At 44.9% G+C, this 20,166-nt stretch overlaps 1 protein-coding gene across 2 annotated transcripts in view; it reads right to left on the bottom strand.

Moving 5' to 3' along the window:
- Window positions 1-20,166, bottom strand: part of LINGO1 (leucine rich repeat and Ig domain containing 1) — a 1,785,251-nt gene that overhangs the window by 175,241 nt on the left and 1,589,844 nt on the right. For both annotated transcript variants that reach the window (XM_033919604.1, XM_033919603.1), the window contains one exon: window positions 14,229-14,345. The gene's annotated coding sequence lies outside the window, so the exon portion shown is untranslated. The remainder of the gene's footprint in view (window positions 1-14,228; window positions 14,346-20,166) is intronic.

Genomic DNA, 20,166 nt, shown 5'->3' with positions numbered 1-20,166 from the left:
TATCCTCTTTTTAATTCATTATCTCCTATTTTGAGTTTTGTTGATATTAGAAATCATTCTCAAATTTCCAACCAGATTGCTCCATAATTATACTCTTGATATAGCCGCAGCCTTTGTCCTGGCATATTTCACTTTCTGTACCCCATCCAGAGATAAGTGCATTTGCAAAATTAGATTGTGATCTTAAATATCGTCATGGAAGATGGAATGCCCTAAGACTTAGTCATTTAGCATATACCATAAAAGCTTTTCTTTTTTGTATATGTATATGATAAAATGGGTTAAATTGTGATCACTAATGAAGATCTGTTTGCCATTTGCCTTGAAGAAGCCTTAGGGCGAAATGTGTCAGAGTGATTTGTCCCCTCCCGACACGGATGAAATCTTATACAGCTCACAAGCTAAGTTATCTTTTTATATGAAAATATTTTTTTATGATGAATATTTTGAAAAGTTCACCAAACAGCACAAAGCACTACTAAAAAATAAAATAATAATATTGGCAGATCTGGTGACGATGTGCATGCTTGTTAGCGCCCAAGAAAAGGATCTGGGTGTCATTGTAGACAATACGATGAAACTTCAGTCCAATATGCGGCAGCAGCCAAAAAAGCAAACAGGGTACTGGGAATTATTAAAAAAGGGATGGTTAACAAGACTAAGAATGTCATAATGCCCCTGTATTGCTCCATGGTGCGACCTCATTTGGAGTATTGCATTCAATTCTGGTCTCCTTATCTCAAGAAAGATACAGTGGTGCTAGAAAAGGTTCAAAGAAGAGCGACCAAGATGGTAAAGGGGATGGAACTCCTCTTGTATGAGGAAAATCTAAAGTGGTTACGGGCTCTTCAGCTTGGAAAAGAGACGGCTGAGGGGAGATATGATTGGAGTCTACAAAATCCTGAGTGGAGTAGAATGGGTACAAGTGGATCGATTTTTTACTCCGTCAAAAATGACAAAGACTAGGGGACACTCGATGAAGTTACAGGGAAATATTCTTAAAACCAATAGGAGTAAAATGTTTTCACTCAGAGAATAGTTAAGCTCTGGAACGTGTTGCCAGAGGTTGTGATAAGAGTGGCTAGTGTAGCTGGTTTTAAGAAAGGTTTGGAAGAAAAGTCCATAGTCTGTTATTGAGAAAGACATGGGGGAAGCCACTACTTGCCCTGTATTGGTAGCATGGAATATTGCTACACCTTGGGTTTTGGCCAGGTACTAATGACCTGGATTGGCCACAGTGAGAACGGGCTACTACGCTTGATGGACCATTGGTCTGACCTAGTAAGGCTATTCTTATGTTCTCTTTGGGACTAAAACGTGCCTGTAGAAAAGCACTTCCAAAGATCTAGCTAAATAGAAAAATTGAATTATGCATGCCATTACTGTCAAATTATGAATAGGTTCACAAGGTGTTTGGCACAGGGGTACTACACCAGAATGCAACTGAAGCTTGGAAGGAAATTAATACTCTCAGACTTATCACAGTCTGAACAAGAAGACCTCAGTACGTTGGGAATCTGGGTCTGACACAGGCCCAAGAACATGTCAAGATTATAAACAGAGAAACCTGAACATATATAACAGTCAAAAGCAGTACTTGGCAATAATTAAATGCACTTTCATCTTTTTAATACTAATTTACATATTTAAAAGATAACGCTACCTTATGTACTACTGGACATTAGCTTTAACTTCCATGTTTTAAAAAGCTTGAGAATTAAAATATGATGCAAATAATCTCTCTTGGTATTAATGCTGGATTCACTATCCACTGTTAATACCTGCAAGTTTTAATACGGATTTTCTAATGTTAGAAAAATAACTACGCCTCCTGGGGTTTGCATTTCATTTGATAGGAGAGCTGCCGTAACAGGTGGTAATGGTCTGACTTGCTTGAATGTGCAATTCAAAGTAAGACATGAGGCTGACCTACACATTTTGACTTTGTCTTTCCTAAGAACAGCGAGTGGCATCTGCTCACTGCTGCTAATGAAGACATTGCTGAAGTTTTGGCAAGGCACGCAGAATGAGGACGGCAGTATGACATCAAAGACCGCTTTATCAGAACCCCCCTCCCCCAACGCGGCCATGTTTTGGCACATGGCCTGCATCAGGAGTATAAACAAATCCTGTGATATTGCCTCAGCTATGTTTCATCAAAAAGAAAAATGATTATCCAAGAGTCACGCTGCTAGTGCGGTTTGCTAGGAGGCAAAAATTCCCATTGACCTTTTGCTCTGTTGATCCTTCGTCAAACTATTGGGAGAGCAATGATGAATGTGATTTTTTTCCCTTCAAGTTATAAGAATATAAGAATTGCCGTTGCTGGGTCAGACCAGTGGTCCATTGTGCCCAGCAGTTCTCTCCCGCGGCGGCCCTTAGGTCAAAGACCAGTGCCCTAAATGAGACTAGCCTTACGTGCGTACGTTCTGGTTCAGCAGGAACTTGTCTAACTTTGTCTTGAATCCCTGCAGGGTGTTTTCCCCTATAACAGAAGAGCGTTCCAGATTTCCACCACTCTCTGGGTGAAGAAGAACTTCCTTACGTTTGTACGGAATCTATCCCCTTTTAACTTTAGAGAGTGCCCTCTCGTTCTCTCTACAGCAGCAAACAATTTAACTTCAATGGAGGAAAAAGCCTCAGCCATGAAGAGAGCAGAACACACAGCTCAGCTTCTTGAACATCACTGGCTTAGAAAAACCTCCAGAACACTGTGGGGGAAAATGAGGGTAATGCAACCACACGAGCACACTAACAAACCCCTTCCTACGGGAAACCCGCATTTCATGGCATAAAACCCACTTCTTCAGGGCAATGGGGCGCAGCAGGTGTGCTGCGCTGATTCTCCCTCCTTTGCTCTAGCAGAACGAAGCATAGATGATCGCTTTTTCCTTCAGTGAAAAATAACTGCGGCGACGTCAAAACACACTCTGCAGAGTGAGGTTTGGATAATCGCGTTTTCCTTCAGCAAAATAACTGAGGCAAAACTGAAAGATTTCTTTATATCCCTGATGCAGACAATGTGCCGAAATGTGGCCATGTTTGGCTTTTGACAATTTTTTCCCAGTTAAGTGGTCTGATGCCATACTGCTTGCCTAATTCTGTAAAACTTGGCACTCCCGTCAATGAATTTTGGTTGATATTAGCCTCTTTTTTTTTTTTTTTTAATCAAGTGATATAGGCAGTCATGGAGATAGCAGGAGAAGGGAGGGTGACCCCTCTGCTCTCAATACCAGCATCAGGGAGTTTATAAATTAGGGATAGTATGCAGTGGGAATCTTGAGGCCAGGTGTAACTTTCTTTACATCAGTCCTCTTATATTAAAAATGTTTTATTACATATTGTGTTGACACATTATACCATAATGTCTGCTCTTATTTGAGTATTTTTATTGCTCTAGTTGTTTGACTCAATCTTGCTGTACACTGCCCTGGGTGAATTTCTTCAAAAAGGCGGCAAAATAAATCCTGATAGATATGCTGAATGCACAGGAAATGCTCGATTCAAAATTATAATTAAAGACGAAGCCTTTTGTCAGGTGGCCACTTAGGGAATTACTCAAAAGTACGAATCAGCAAAAAAGATGATGTAAAACAAATGATGAGAAGAAAATGCACAAACATAAGCAAACTGTTTCTATAAACGGTCGCCTCTGAAATCAAGGCACCCTCTCGGCAACATCTACTGCATTCCAGTATCATTTTTAAAAAACCCCTCTCTTTCCCCCCTCCTAAAGAATCCTGGATTGGAACATTGTCTGCTAGGGCAGGTCTGGGAATCCAGAAGACGTGCGCATTTATACTTTCTATTATCTCACTATTTTAAGTACTGATTTAAAAGGTGTGGGTTTTTTTTTTCATTGGCAAACTAGTATTTTATACAGAAAAACGGTAAGCCTGCTGCCTAGGGACAAAGAATGAGAGAAAGGCCCTAGTAAATAGTCCCTTCATTTGTCAATCTACCACTCAGTTCGTGACCTTTAAGGAGATCACCAATCCTCCCTGCGCTCAAACGTGTAGCAAACACCACTTGACTGCCCAAGCAGATTTGAAGCTGCCCGAGGCCAATCAGACCTGTTAACTCTGGGCTTTCTGTCCTTAAGCCTGTTCATTCAAGCAACTCATTTGCTGTTGCTAAAAAGATGCTTAGACTATACAATGCAATGCGATGGTAACGCAATAAAATATGACCGTAGTATCAGGAGACTGTGGCGTTCGCTGCAAGCAGTGGACTAACCTAGCAAAAGGGATTTTAGCAGGAATCAAAAACGGCAAACAATGGGCTCCTTTTACCAAGGCACGCTAACCGACTTAGCGCGTGCTAAATGCTAAGACGCCAACAGAATATAGGGCTCCTTTTATGAAGGTGCGCTAGTGTTTTTAGCGCACGCACCGCCTGCTCAAAAGGAGGCGGTAGCAGCTAGCGTGCGCTATTCCGCGTGTTAGGGCCCTAGCGCACCTTCGTGTGCGTGCCTTAGCATTTAGAGCGCGCTAAATCAGTTTACGCACGCTAAATCGGTTAGTGTGCCTTAGTGAAAGGGCTCCGATGATTTTCTTGTTGACCCAGGTTTCCTTCTGCTGTTTCAGAACCAGAGAGTGACCCGGTGACAAAATTCATTACTGTTCCCCTCCCCGTGGATAACCGCGGGAAACCATCCCAATGTCAATCCTTAAGGAGAGAGAGAAGAATCAGAGTACGAATGCGCACAGCCACTGACCCTCAAGTCTTGCATTAAAGAATGCTGGGGTAGAAGGACTAACGTTGAGATACACAAAAAAAATGACAGAGGACGGTTAGAACGGTGACCCGTCAAAACCGCGCTGGACTTTGGCACGCCGACAATCCCGCGGCGACATTTGTGTGCCGCCACTTCTGCCATTCCTGTTTGCGCTCTGAGGGAGGTGCACACTTAGAAGTGCTCATGCTCCCGGGGGGAGGGGGGGAAGTGTGGGGGAGCCCCCCCACTACATTGAAAGCTCCCGAAGACCAAAAAAGGGAAGGAGAACAGGAGTTTTCAGTGTACTGGGGTTTTCTCCCCCCAACCTCCCAATGGGTGCACGAGCACTTCTCAGTGTAGTCAGGGGTTTCCCCTCAACCCCCCCATCAGAGCACAAACAGGAACGGCATAAGCAGCGGCGCGCAAATGTTGCCGCAAGATTGTCGGTGCGCCACAGTCCTGCACGCTTTAGTTACGGTACCGATTAGAACATAAGACCATAAGCGTTGCCATACCGGGACAGACTGAAGGTCAAAAGCACGACGGGACAAAGGCGCGAGCAGACAACTGAGCGCAGCGAGGAGGCGCGCGCCGAATAAAAAGACTGTTTTTAGGGGCTACGACGGGGGTGGGGTGGGGGGAACCCCCCACTTTACTTAATACAGATTGCGCCGCGTTGTGGGGGGTTTGGGGGGTTGTAACCCCCCACATTTTACTGAAAACTTAACTTTTTCCCTGTTTTTAGGGAAAAAGTTACGTTTTCACTAAAATGTGGGGGGTTACAACCCCCCAAACCCCCCACAACGCCACCGCGATATGTATTAAGTAAAGTGGGGGGCTCCCCAACAAAACCCCCCGTCGCAGCCCCTAAAAACAGTCTTTTTCTTTGGCGCGCCTCCGTCTTGCGCTCAGTTGTCGGCGCGCGCCTTTGTCTTCCGCGTTACTGTCTATGAACCGGTCCATCAAGCCCAGTATCCAGTTTCCAAGAGTAGCCAACCCAGGTCCCAAGTACCTGGCAGAAACCCAAAGAGTAGCAACATTCCAGAGCTGAGATTGTGATGTCATAATGCCTCATTCCACCAATGCCTAAGAGCCAACCTCATCAGTGATGTCACAATGGCTTCATTATCCTATACTTGGCTCACACAAGAATCAGAGTATGAACAGGCACAGCCACTGTCCTTCAAGCCTTGCATTGAAGAATAAGGGTGTAGAAGGAATGAGGTTAAGATGGACACAAAAGAATGACATGGGATGGTTTCCCGTGGTTATCTGCGGGGACGGGAATGGTGATGAATTCTGTCACCGTGTCATTCTCTAGGATGTGTCTAGACAGGTTGTGGGATGGCAATGGGGAAGCAAGCTAGGTACGAAAGGGGGCAAGGGAAAGTGGCATTTCCACTCTTGGGATTTTTCATTCATTTGAAATGATAATATAAATGTCCAGTAGCGCCTGGGGCAGTAGCGCCCCTCCCATGCCCTTTTCTCTGCCCCCTGTTCCTTCCCACCCCCTTCTTTTCCCCCGTACCTCTTTAATTTTCCCAGCGTGAGTAGCATCAAGAACTTGCTCCTCGCTTCATGTCGGCTCTCCCTCTGATGTCATTTCCTAGGTGCGGATCTCGAAAGTGACATCAGAGAGAGCCGACACTGACGCGGGCAGCAAATTCATGATACTGTTCGCGCCAGGAAAATTAAAGAGGCACAAGGGGAAGGAAGGGAACGGGCACATGCGTGAAGCTATGAGCGGGGGGGGGGTCAGGAATGAGCGGGGGGAGGGGGGGAGAGGAGGATAGGTGCCGGTGTCCCTCAAGCCGGCACCCAGGACGGTCCACCCCCTTGACTACACCACTGTAAATGTCAATTCTATTTCCTATGTCATTTTTAACATGAAACAATCATAAAAAAAACCAAACCCCCCTCTTTTACTAAGGTGCGCTTACCGATTAGCGCACGCTAATTGAATTAGCATCTGCTAAACGCTAACATGTCCATAGACTAACATGCATGCATTAGCGTTTAGCATACGCTAAATCGGTTAGCGCACCTTATTAACAGAGGGCCAAAATTTCTGGTTTTTTTTTTACCGTTAACCAATAGTGTGCAGTATAAAACAGGCTAAAAATTAAGCACCTTCTTGACCTCTTAAACTATTATAAAATTACCCTCATTACTGTGAGCAATAGTGTGCTCAATGTCTCAGTAGTGAGCACTATTGGAAAATAGCGCTCACTACAGCAGACCAGGTCAGTTGTGTGCGTAACTCATTTAATTAGATGCTAATCTTCTTTAATAATCAATAATTACATATTATTGGCATTAATTGATGTTAATTGGTAGTTAAATGCGTAATTGGCCTTAGACAGTAATCTATAAACTAGACACACAAAGTTCATAGCATGCAGCTACAAAGGGGTCATGGACTTTGCGCTATGCGTCAAGTTGGGCACGCAAGTTTATAGAATGAGAAGGTTGCTGTGCTCAGGGACAGACTTTTGGTGAAATGTGTAAAGTACAAATTAACATTTATATCTGCTCCGAGACTGGAAGATTTGTACTAGCATTTTATACAACAACATACATGCCTGTGTCTATAAATTAAGCCAAAATTAAGGACCTTCTTGGTTTCTTAAACTGTTATAAAATTACCCTAATTACATCTTGTCTATTCCTAAATAGAGATGGAGAAAATCTACTGGTAATTGTCCTACTTTAATGTCTCGTTATGTATCAGAATCAAATCACATTTCTGTCTTCTTCATTCCAGGCTAAATATATTCAACCTCATCAAACTGTCCTTGTAGTTTGTAATTATTGATGCTCTTCTCTGGGCTTTCTTCTCTGTATTCTTCTCAAAATGTGAGGCCCAAATCTGAACAAAGGACTCCAACAATGGCCTCCCTAATGGGAAAATGACTTTATGGGCCTTGTGTAAAAGAACTGTTAATATGCCAAATTTCAAGTTTTTCTTAAAATTTGATAAAATTGCTTATCATGGTTACTAAGCGAGTTACAATAAAAGATTTGGGGTTAAAATAATGAAGGGTGGAGGGTATGAAATATAATCGTAAAGGAAAAGGATAACATTTACGGGAAGAACCAAAGGGCTGGGACGAGAGAGTGTTTCATTGATGGCTGACCAACAGAGTCTAGATTTGAAGGTTGCCACACTTTAAATGGTTCTTTAAAGAGATGACTTTTAAGTAAACCCTTGAAATGGTCAAGACTTTTTTCGTTTCTTAGATTGTTGGGAAGCAAATTCCAGGATTGCGGGGCAATAACAGAGAAGATAGCCTGGTGTTTGGTACTAATTATTTTTAACGATGGAATGGTCAGTAGTCCAAGAATGGTGTTGACTACTGTAAGAACTGGAGTTTTGAAAATTCATTCACTCTCTCATGGTAGGAAGGAGAAGGCATGTAAATGGAAGAGAACTGAAAAGGGATCCTGTGCAAGTCACTTATCTCGCCAATGCCCCAGGTACCACAGTTCGATTGTGAGTCTGTTGTGACCGATAGGGAAAATACTTAAAAAGAGTACCTGATTACTATTCAATGCATTGTAAACCACTTTGGCTGAATATCTTCATGAAAAGGCAGTTAATAAATCCCAATAAATATATGAGTGGGCTGGGGGGGGGGGGGTGAAGGAGAAGAGCAGACTGGACCAAAGAAGGCTATAGATATGCGCACACCAGACAAAGAAAAAGAAATAACTACATGCTCCCATTGTATCCACCCCTAAACAGTTATTGGGATGAGGAAGAATACGTAGTAAGCATTGTATATCCACAGAGTAAGGGTTCATAGACAATGGCGCGAAAGACAAAAGCGCACGCCGACAATTGAGCGCAGCGCGCGCCACCGCGCCGCTCTAAATTACAGTTTTTAGGGGCTCCGATGGGGGGTTTTGTTGGGGAACCCCCCCAGTTTACTTAATAGACATCGCGCCGGCGTTAAGGGGGGTTTGGGGGGTTGTAACCCTCCACATTTTACTGTAAACTGAAATTTTTCCCTAAAAACAGGGAAAAAGTGAAGTTTTCAGTAAAATGTGGGGGGTTACAACCCCCCACAACGCCCCCACAACGCGGCGTGATGTCTATTAAGTAAAGTGGGGGGTTCCCCCCCCCACGCCCCCCTGTCGGAGCGCTAAAAACAGTAATTTAGAGTGGCGCGGCAGCGCGCGCTGCGCTCAATTGTCTGGGCGCGCCTTTGTCCCGGCGCGCTTTTGACCTGACACCCAGAGTAAGTCCTGGAGGAATTTTTAAATCCCTTTTTACAAGAATATTAACTTGTTTATACACTCAGCTATGGTTTCCTATATCCCCAGTAATACTGCCTGGCCAGCTGTTCCATATTTTATATTTGAGCATTAGAATTTTTCTTCCTTCCATACATTTGTCTTCTAGTTTCCCAAAATGTCAAGATCATTTCTGAACTTTACTCCTAATCCATGTTGTGGAGAGCACCTTTGAACTCACCCCTTCTTTTACTGAGGTGCGTTATGCTTTTTAGCACGTGGTAAATATTAGCATTAGCGGTTAGCGCACGGGTTGATTTAGCGCATGCTAAAACGCTTAGCACACCTTAGTAAAAGAGGGCCTTAGTGCCATCTGCAAATTTGTTCAGTTATTCTCTAGACCCGGGGTGTCAAACTCAATCACATAAGGGGCCGAAATCTAAAACACAGGCTAAGTCGCGGGCCAAATTTTTTATTAAGATACTTAGTCTTAGTAGAAGTATAGATCCTTCCTCACCCTCAGACACCTGCGGCATGGTCAGGCACTTGTGTGGAGCGCCCTGATCCAAACTAGCTTTTACACTGGGACTGGGTCCTTCTGCCTGCAAATGGATACTGAGGAAGCGTGGTGAGAAGCTTGGAGCACCGCTGGGAGTGGGGCAGCGCGTTCAGGCGCTTGGTATGCCACTGAGACTGGGTCTGCACAGTCAGACGCTTAGATGTGGTACAGTCACTGCGGGCCACATAAAATGGTCAAGGGGGCTGGATTTGGCCCCCGGGCCTTCTGTTTGACATGTGTGCTCTAGACCTTCATTCAAATGTACTGTACTGTATATACTCAAATATAAATTGAGATTCTGGAGCCAAAAATGGCCCAAAAATTGAGGTCTCGGTTTATATTTAAGTCATCCCCCCAACGCCACTGCCAAACCCCCTCCCCCCAAACCGGCAGACTTCAGCATATACCCGCGCCTCCTACCCCCAACCCACCCAACAGTAGCTAGCATTCTCTCTTTCCTTCCCGAACAAGAGTTAACCCCCCCCCCCCCAAGGCCTACCATGATTCCCTGGTGGTCTAGCGGTACATTAGGGCAAGAGCGATTCTCACTTGCTCCTGCTCATTCTTTCTCTGCAACAAAAATGGCCGCTGAAAAAAGGAGATTACCGCTGAAAAATAGCTGGAAAGCGATGATCACAAATGCTCGCAGTCTAAGCAACAAAGTTCATGATCTGCAAGCCCTGATGTTAGAGGCAGATCTAGATATTGTCGCTATCACAGAGACATGGTTCAGTGAATCACATGAATGGGATGCAAACATACCGGGATATAATCTTTTTAGGAAGGACAGAGATGGTCAAAAAGGTGGCGGAGTAGCTCTCTATGTAAAGATCAATATCCAAGCGACCGAAATGCAAGGGACCTGGGGAGAGGAAGAAGCGATATGGATCACTCTGAAAAGAGAAGATGGAACTTCTATCTACGTGGGTGTAGTCTACAGACCTCCGACTCAATCGCAGCAAATTGATAAGGATCTGATTGTGGATATCCAAAAGTTTGGAAGGAAAGAGGAGGTTCTGCTGTTGGGAGATTTCAACCTGCCGAATGCAGACTGGAATGTTTCATCTGCGGAACCGGAAAGAAGTAGGGAGATTGTGGATGCCTTTCAAGAGGCTCTGCTCAGACAAATGGTGACGGAACCCACAAGGGAAAAAGCGATATTGTATCTGGTCCTCACAAATGGAAAGAGTATCTCTAATGTTCGAGTGGGTACTCACCTGGGAAGTAGCGATCATCAAACGGTTTGGTTTGATATAATGGCTAAAGTGGAGAGTGGCCACATGATACTTAAAGTCCTAGATTTCAAACGTACGGACTTTAATGCGATGGGAGAGTACCTGAAGAAAGAGCTGTTAGGATGGGAGGACATAAGAGAAGTGGAAAGACAGTGATCTAAGCTGAAAGGAGCGATAAACATGGCTACGGACCTTTATGTGAAGAAAATCAAGAAAAACAAGAGAAAAAGGAAGCCGATATGGTTCTCCAAACTAGTGGTGGAGAAAATAAAGGTGAAAGAGTTGGCGTTCGTGTAATATAAAAAAAATAAAAACAAGAAGAGGAGTGCAGAAAGGACTACAGGGTGAAACTGAAAGAAGCCAAGAGAGAGATATGTCTGGCGAAAGCACTGGCGGAAGAACAAATGGCTAAAAATGTAAAAAAGGGAGACAAAATTTTTTTTCAGATATATTAGTGAAAGGAGGAAGATGAAAAATGGAATTGCTAAACTAAAAGATGCTGGGAACCGATATGTGGAGACTGATGAGGAAAAAGCAAATGTGCTAAACAAATACTTCTGTTCTGTGTTCATAGAAGAAAATTCTGGAGAAGGACCGAGATTGTCTTGCAAAGTTACACGAGAAAATGGAGTAGATTCTGCGCCGTTCACGGAGGAGAGTGTTTATGAGCAACTTGAAAAACTGAAGGTGGACAAAGCGATGGGACTAGACGGGATCCATCCCAGGATACTAAGGGAGCTCAGAGAGGTTCTGGCGAGTCCTATTAAAGACTTGTTCAACAAACCTCTGGAGATGGGAGTGATTCCTGGGGATTGGAGGAGAGCGGATGTGGTCCCTATTCATAAAAGTGGTCACAGGGATGAAGCAGGAAACTACAGGCCGGTGATCCTCACTTCAGTTGGAAAAATAATGGAAGTTTTTCTGAAAGAAAGGATAGTGTACTTCCTTGAATCTAATGGGTTACAGGATCCGAGGCAAAATGGCTTTACAAAAGCTAAATCGTGCCAAACGAACCTGATTGAATTTTTTGATTGGGTGACCAGAGAGCTGGATTGAGGACATATGCTAGATGTAATTTATTTAGATTTCAGCAAAGCCTTTGATACAGTTCCTCATAGGAGGCTGTTGAACAAACTTGAAGGGCTGAAGTTAGGACCCAAAGTGGTGAACTGGGTTAGAAACTGGCTGTTGGACAGACGCCAGAGGGTGGTGGTTAATGGAAGTCACTTGGAGGAAGGAAAGGTGAATAGTGGAGTTCTCAGGGTTCGGTGCTGGGGCCAATCCTGTTCAATATGTTTGTGAGTGACATTGCTGAAGGGTTGGAAGGAAAAGTGTGCCTTTTTGCAGATGATACCAAGATTTGTAACAGAGTAGACACCGAAGAGGGAGTGGAAAATATGAAAAAGGATCTGCAAAAGTTAGAGGAATGGTCTAATGCCTGGCAACTAAAATTCAATGCAAAGAAATGCAGAGTAATGCATTTGGGGATTAATAATCGGAAGGAACCGTATATGCTGGGAGGAGAGAAGCTGATAGGCACAAATGGGGAGAGGGACCTTGGGGTGATAGTGTCCGAAGATCTAAATGCGAAAAAACAGTGTGACAAGGCAGTGGCTGCTGCCAGAAGGATGCTGGGCTGAATAAAGAGAGGCCTAGCCAGTAGAAGGAAGAAGGTGTTGATGTCCCTGTACAGGTCATTGGTAAGGCCTCACTTGGAGTATTGTGTTCAGTTTTGGAGATCGTATCTGGTGAAGGACGTAAGAAGACTTGAAGCGGTCCAGAGGAGGGCGATGAAAATGATAGGAGGCTTGCACCAGAAGAAGTATGAGGAGAGACTGGAAGCCCTGAATATGTATACCCTAGAGGAAAGGAGAGACAGGGGAGATATGATTCAGATGTTCAAATACTTGAAGGGTATTAACTTAGAACAAAATCTTTTCCAGAGAAAGGAAAATGGTAAAACCAGAGGACATAATTTGAGGTTGAGGGGTGGTAGATTCAAAGGCAATGTTAGGAAATTCTACTTTACGGAGAGGGTGGTGGATGGCTGGAATGCGCTCCCGAGAGAGGTGGTGGAGAGTAAAACTGTGACTGAGTTCAAAGAAGCATGGGATGAACACAGAGGATCTAGAATCAGAAAATAATATTAAAAATTGAACTAAGGCCAGTACTGGGCAGACTTGCACGGTCTGTGTCTGTATATGGCTGTTTGATGGAGGATGGGCTGGGGAGGGCTTCAATGGCTGGGAGAGTTTAGATGGGCTGGAGTAGGTTTTAATTGAGATTTCGGCAGTTGGAACCCAAGCACAGTACCGGGTAGAGCTTTGGATTCTTACCCAGAAATAGCTAAGAAGAAAAAAAACATTTTTAAATTTTAAATTGAATCAGGTTGGGCAGACTGGATGGACCATTCGGGTCTTTATCTGCTGTCATCTACTATGAGACTTCTAGCATCAATCTCATGAGAAGAGCAGACTGTTGCTTGGGAGGGAGGGAATGCGAGCTGCTGGCTGGTTGGGGTGGGAAAATGGCACAGGCACGGGTATGCACTGAGGTCTGCCGGTTCGGAGGTGGTGGGAAGAGGTTGGTGGCAACAGAGGGGGAAAATCACCGAGAGGGCAAGAGGGAGAGTAGTAAGGCATCACAGGGAAGGCAACAGGAGGAATGGTAGCATAGAAACCCTATGGTTTATATTCAAGTTACCATTTTCCCCTAAAAAGGGGGGCAAAAAATGGCATCTCGATTTATACATAAGAATATAAGAATAGCCTTACTGGGTCAGACCAATGGTCCATCAAGCCCAGTAGCCCGTTCTCATGGTGTCCAATCCAGGTCCCTAGTACCTGGCCAAAACCCAAGAAGTAGCAACATTTCATTATCTCAGAGTAAGCAAGATTCCGGAATCCCAGAGAATGTCAAGATTCCAGAACCGCAAAGAGTAGAAACATTCCATGCTACTGATCCAGGGCAAGCAGTGGCTTCCTTCATCTTTCTCAATAACAGACTATGGACTTTTCCTCCAGGAAGTTGTCTAAATCTTTCTTAAAACCAGTTAGGCTACCCACTCTTACCACATCCTCTGGCAACGCGTTCCAGAGCTTAACTATTCTCTGCGTGAAAAAAGATTTCCTCCAATTGGTTTTAAAAGTATTTCCCTGTAACTTCATCGAGTGTCCCCTAGTCTTTGTCATTTTTGACGGAATGAAAAATCGATCCACTTGTACCCGTTCTACTCCACTCAGGATGTTGCAGATTTCAATCATATCTCCCCTCAGCTGTCTCTTTTCCAAGCTGAAGAGCCTTAAGCGTTTTAGTCTTTCCTCCTAGGAGAGGAGTTCCATCCCCTTTACCATCTTGGTCGCTCAGGTAGGTTTATATTCAAGTATATACTGTATAGTATTTTTCTTTCTTTGAAGCAATGATGAGTAAGAGTGAATATACGGTAAATTACAGAATATATCAACAACAACAGTGAACCTACCGGGCTCAGCAGAAAAATTCTGGACGCCAATGTCTAATATTCAGCCAAAGTTGCAAACCAGCTCTGGGGAGGATTTTACAGGAGTCTTGTGACAGGCCAGTTGACCATTCGTTATTCCTACCAAAGAAAACAGCATAGTGTGCAAAATTAACCATTGAGGGTAAATCACATCACAGAGTGACTGATTGGTTTAATTCTAAAGTTACCGACTTTTCAGTTTTGAATGCACCAGGGCTGAGCAGCTTGGGCACAGTGCTAGAGAAACATAAACAACCAAGAAACCTAACATTTTACGAAAGACCTGATGAAGTAAAAAAAAAAAAAAAAAAAATCCAAAAAATAAAACACCCCATACGTTAGCTGTGGCCACTCTAATTGCTTCTCAGCCAGGATTTGTAATCCAGTCTTCTGCTTTCTGGTGCTCTAGATACTTCAGAGGCTAATCTGAAGTGATTGGATTCCCTTGCTCAAAGGGCAAGAACCAACTAATACAGGGGGCTTGGCACATCCTGACACGAGACATTACTGCATGCTAAGCTCATTTTTATAGCTGGTACAAAACAGATCTTTTTTATTTTTTGAGGCCCACGCTAATTTTTCCATTAATGTGCGGGACTGACAAAAATATTAATGCGGGCGCACTTACCACCTCATTTTGACAGCACAGCATCCTTCTTCTTGTCCGACTCGATTTAGAGACGTCAGGAAACATTTATATTCACTGTCCTATTTAAGAGGTGGTAAGTGCTCCCGCATTCATATTTTTGCCAGTCCCATGCACTAACGGAAAATGATTGTGGGTCCCAAAAATAAAAAAATGCTCCAACATTAACCCTGTGATAACCACTGCTCCCTTTAAGCTGGGCAGGAGTCCTCCACCAACAGTTCTGCCAGAGGGGGGTGCTGCTTCACGGTCACATTTTCCAAAACTGATGAATAGGCAAGCTTTGCGGGATTCCAGGGAACCTGCCTACCTCTAGTGATTGGAAAACCCAGTATTGAAGCAACCCCCCTCCAAAAAAAAAAAACTGGCAGCACCGCAATTGGAGGACTCTCGCTCAACTTAGAAGGAACAGTGGTGTTAACCACATGAATGTGAATGGTCTAGCTGGTTAGTGCTTCCAAGTACTTTTCCTGCCCATGTCACGCCCCCTTCCAAAATGAATAAAAACAAAAACAAAAAAATAGCACATGATGCACAACCAGGGAAATTACTTCAGCTGCTTTGGCGCATCCTGTGGTGAGCCTTTTTTTGTTATGCCAAGCCTACATTGGAGCTTAGCACACTTTAGTAAAAAGCCCAGAGTTAAGTACTTCTTAAAAGAGATACACTTCCCCCTCCGTATTCGCAAATTCCGTATCTACGGATTCAGTTATTCACAATTTTTGACCAAAAAATACATTTTCATTTTTTGGGCTTTTTTTTTTAGTCCTGTAAGCCCTCCCCCCCCCCCCCCTTAAGTCTTACCTGGTGGTCTAGCGGGTTTTCAGGCAGGAGCGATCTTCCCACGCTCCTGCTCCGTGCAGATCACTCGCAGGAAATGGCTTGAGAGACTAAGGGAGCTCAAGGTAGCCATTTCCTGTGAGCGATCTGCATGGGGCAGGAGCGTGGGAAGATCGCTCCTGCCTGAAAACCCGCTAGACCACCAGGTAAGGCTTAAGGGGGGGCTTACAGGGCTAAAAATAGCTGTGGGAAGCCGGGGATAAGGGCAGAACCGGCCCAAATATTATTCACGGTTTTTCCATATTCGCGGGCCGGCTCTGCCCCTAAACCCCGTGAATATGGAAGGGGAAGTGTACTGGAAGCAGTGGCGTAGTAAGGGGAGATGGGCGGGGGGTGTCCCTCACTACCACGCACGCGCACCCCTTCCCTTCCCCCCTATCTCTGTAACATTCCCAGTGCAAGCAGCAACCCAAACCTAATGCTCGCACCAGCGTCGGCTCTGATGTCACATCCTGGACCCACGCCTAGGAAATAACATCAGAGGAAGGGCCTACACTGGCGTGACCAGCAGGTTGGGGGTTGCTGCTCATCCCGGAATATTAAAGAGGTACAAGGTAAGGGAAAAGGTGCGTGTGCCTGGCATATGGGGGTGGGGGGCAGAGAAGAGGGTGGGTGAGGTGCGCCACCTCCCTTGGGCACCTCTCATCCTCAGTACGCCACTGATTGGAAATAATTCCAGCTGATAATAGTCCTTTCCAAAATTAGCATGTCTGTTTACCAAACCCAAACTTTATATACAGAATTAGGACACCTTATTATTGAATAGATTTAATATACTTTAATGAGTAGAAGAAGCGTGTTCTAAAGCGGCAAAGCCCACACACATTACAAATACATTATTATTGACCTTTGTATTTTGATTCTGTTAAAGAGGAGGTTCTGCAGAAAAATTCTTTGTCTCTGCGACAGAGAATATTAATGTTCCAGACATCTCTAAATCAAGTCAGACAAGAAGAAGGTTTCTGTGCTGTCAAAATGATGTGGTTGCAATTAAATGCTGAATTTTCTGTACTCTGCCCTTGTAAATGTCGGATTAGATTTAAGGGAAAGTTAAATTTGTTCTTTGATCCGGATCAACTCATTCTGTTTATTCAAAAATAAATCTAAGTCTCGCGAGAAGGAAGTGTTTCAGGAAGTGGAGCTGTGCAGGGCCAAAATTCTACTTCCTCTGACGTAGTGGATGAGGGCTCTTCAATTTCTAGATGTAAGAATACGAATTACGATTGGGGTGCTGAATGCGTTTAGGGGAGACTGCAGATTGCACAGACTCTTTGACTACTGGTCAGCTGTTTCAAATGCCAAAATGGCAATTTTGAGATTTAAAAAAAAAATGCAATTCTATAACTGGCAACCAGCACGTTCATAGAAACATAGTAAATGTCAGCAAATAAAGACCTGCATGGCCCATCCAGTCTGCCCAGCAAAGTGTCCAGAGTTGATTCTGGCACTTTTCATAATTAAGCACTGGTATACATAAGGGTTCGTTTTCAAAGTACTTAGACACACAAAGCTTTCTGTGGTACTTTGTGAGCCCAACGGGCTCATAATCAAAACATTTAAACGTTCAAAAGCCAGTCTAAGTTGGCACTTGTCCTAATAGCCTGGATACCAATTGCCAATAATCAAAAACAACTTCTGGACATCCAGCAGGACTTCCAAGTCGCTGAACACCAGAACCAAAAGGGGCATGTTGGAAGGGCATTGGGCGGGCTTAAACCTGGATGTCCTGCAGCGATAATCAAAGCTTTCCCTGGACGTCTAAGGCAGAATTTACTTAGACCTGTTTTACATGCCTCTAAGTGTTCCAAAGGTGTCCAATCTGACAAGATGACCATTGGAAGATTCAAGACATGACCCCCCCCCCCTTATTCCCTAGTAGTCATGACTCCCTCCCACCACCTGTGGAGGGAAATAAAACAGTTGACTTCCCATCAATTGATTGCAGCTGTGGAATCCCTATCAGCTGAGCCGGTTTTGGGGATTTCTGCCAGCTCAGTTGATGGGGATTCCCCCTGCCTGGATCAGCTGAACCGGGAGGGAGATTCCTCTCTCTTTCCCTCCCTCCCTTCAACAGATAGCCCCCACACTACACCTCTCCCCGCAACATCCCCACACACTCCTTACATCCTCCCACGCCCCCCTATGCCTTTGGTATAAAAATCAGCAGGAGGGATGACCACGCCCTCCTGCTGCCAGGCCCCATTGAACTCTGACACTCCGCTCCAAATCGTGGCATCCCACGAACCCGTTCCATATCACTATGACATCCCTCGATCCTGTTGCACCCCACTATGACACCCCCCAGACCTGTGGCACCTCACCCTGATATCCCCCAATCCCGTTACATGCCATTCTGAGATCCCCCAAACCCGTTGCATTCCACCTGACATCTCCCCTTACAACCCAATACTTTCAATGCCAATCTGGTGGGAGGGATGCCCACTCTCTCCTGCCGTCAGGCCCGCCTCTTCATAATGGTGGGCCTTCCCCTTCCCAGTGCATCCTGGGATGCACTGGGAAGGGCCTAAGGCTGTGATTGGTCCAGGTGGGAGGGGCCTTAGGCATCTGGGTCAATCACAGCCTTAGGCCCCTCCCAGTGCATCCCGGGATGCACCAGGAAAGGGAAGACCTACCATTATGAAGATACGGACCTGCTTGTGGGAGGGAGTGGACATCCCTCCCACCAGATTTTCATTGAAGGTATGGGGTTGTAAGTGGGGTGTCAGAGTGAGGTGCAATAGGTTGGGAGGTGTCAGGATGGTGTGCAACAGGTTCAGAGGATATTGGGATGGTTGGGGGTTGTTGGAGTGGGGTGGAACAGGTTTGAGGTGCAGTGTCACAGGTTTGGAGGTGCTGCGGTTTGGGGTTCAATGGTGCCTGGTGGCAGAGGGAGTGGGCATCCCTCCTGCTGATTTTTGTATCAAAGGCACGGGGGGAGGGGGGATAAGGGGATGTCAAGAGTGTGTAGGGATGTCGGGGAATGTTAGGAGGGTTGGGTATAGTACGGGCTTTCTGTGGAGGGGACTGGGGGATCGGTGTCTGTGAGGGAGGGAGGGAGAGAGGAATCTCCCTGCCAGTTCAGTTGATCCTGGCAGGCAGAATCCCCATCAACAGAATCCCCAAAACCGGCTCAGCTGACGGGGGTTCACCTGCCGCGATCACCCTATAGGAAGCTATACTGACGGGGTAGGACAATTGGGTACCACATCCTAACAGCTTGCTTTTATGCGTTTTTCATGCGGGCATCTTTATTTTTGGGAATGTCAAAAAAAGATAGACGTACTATGGGATTAAACATATAGATAGTTGTTTGTTTTTTAAAGTTAGAAGTGTGGCAGTTTTGAGAATGGACATTTTTATTATTGAATTTCTGGATGTCTTTCTCAAAATGTCCAAACTCTGACTTAGATGTCCTATCGAAAATGCCCCTCTCCCCACAAGTTTTGAAAATGACCCGTTAATCTCTGTCTCTCCCTGACAATTGTGGGGCACATCAAGCTGCCTGAGTTTCCAGCGGAGGGAAGGGAACGACATTGCGTATATTCGCGGTTTTTCGCAATTCGCGGTCACTCCAGGAACGTAACCCCCGTGAATTTCGGGGGAGTACTGTATATATATATTTTTTAAAACAGATACACTAAGGGCAAACACACCTAGAAATGGTCATTTTGGGGGGAAAAAAAAAATATAGATGTTTTGCTCTTTTGAAAATGGCCATTTTCTCTACCTAATTTTTGGGCACACTTCCAAAAATATAAGATAATGTAACAAGGCAGTGGCAGGGTAAGCGGCACCCAGGGCACCCTCACCCCTCCTCTCTACTTTCTCCCTGCTCCTTCCGCCGCCACCCCCCCCCCCAGTTCTGCCACATTTACGCCTCCAGTTCCACCCCGTACCTCTAAATTTTTTGCTTGCACGAGCAGCTTCTCTGGCCTGATGCTCGCATTGGCGTTCCCTCTGACATCACTTCCGGGCTGACATGAACAGCAGGCTAGAATAGTTGTTCGCACTGGTGAAGATTTTTACAGAGGTACATGGGGGCAGGGCAGGGAAGGGAGAGTGCGAACGTGGCGTGAGGGGGCAGAGAGGTGTTGGTGCCCCCACCATGATGGTACCTCCCTCTTACTACACAATTCAACACAACGAGGTTTAAATGCTAGCACCATTTTGCTTTGAGATACATTTTGCTTTGCTCTCCCCAACAACTTCTCTGCTAGCATCCAGTGTTGCTCCTGAGGAAGGGGTTCAATTCCCTGAAACGGAGCTCTGTGGAGCCAGGAACTTTTATGACCAATGAGCATTTACAGCCGTCTTTACGCCCAGATAAGTACAATTGTTTTGCTTTCTTCAACAAACTTTGGACAATCTGCTTTGAAGCAGTAAATGTTAGGGGAGCATTTACAAGAACTTAGGTTCTATACTTAATTTTTTTTT

Source organism: Geotrypetes seraphini, chromosome 14 (assembly GCF_902459505.1).
Source record: "Geotrypetes seraphini chromosome 14, aGeoSer1.1, whole genome shotgun sequence".
Classification (NCBI taxonomy): Eukaryota; Metazoa; Chordata; class Amphibia; order Gymnophiona; family Dermophiidae; genus Geotrypetes; species Geotrypetes seraphini.
Note: the sequence above shows the minus strand (reverse complement) of the source record. Positions and strands in the feature narration are given on the sequence as shown.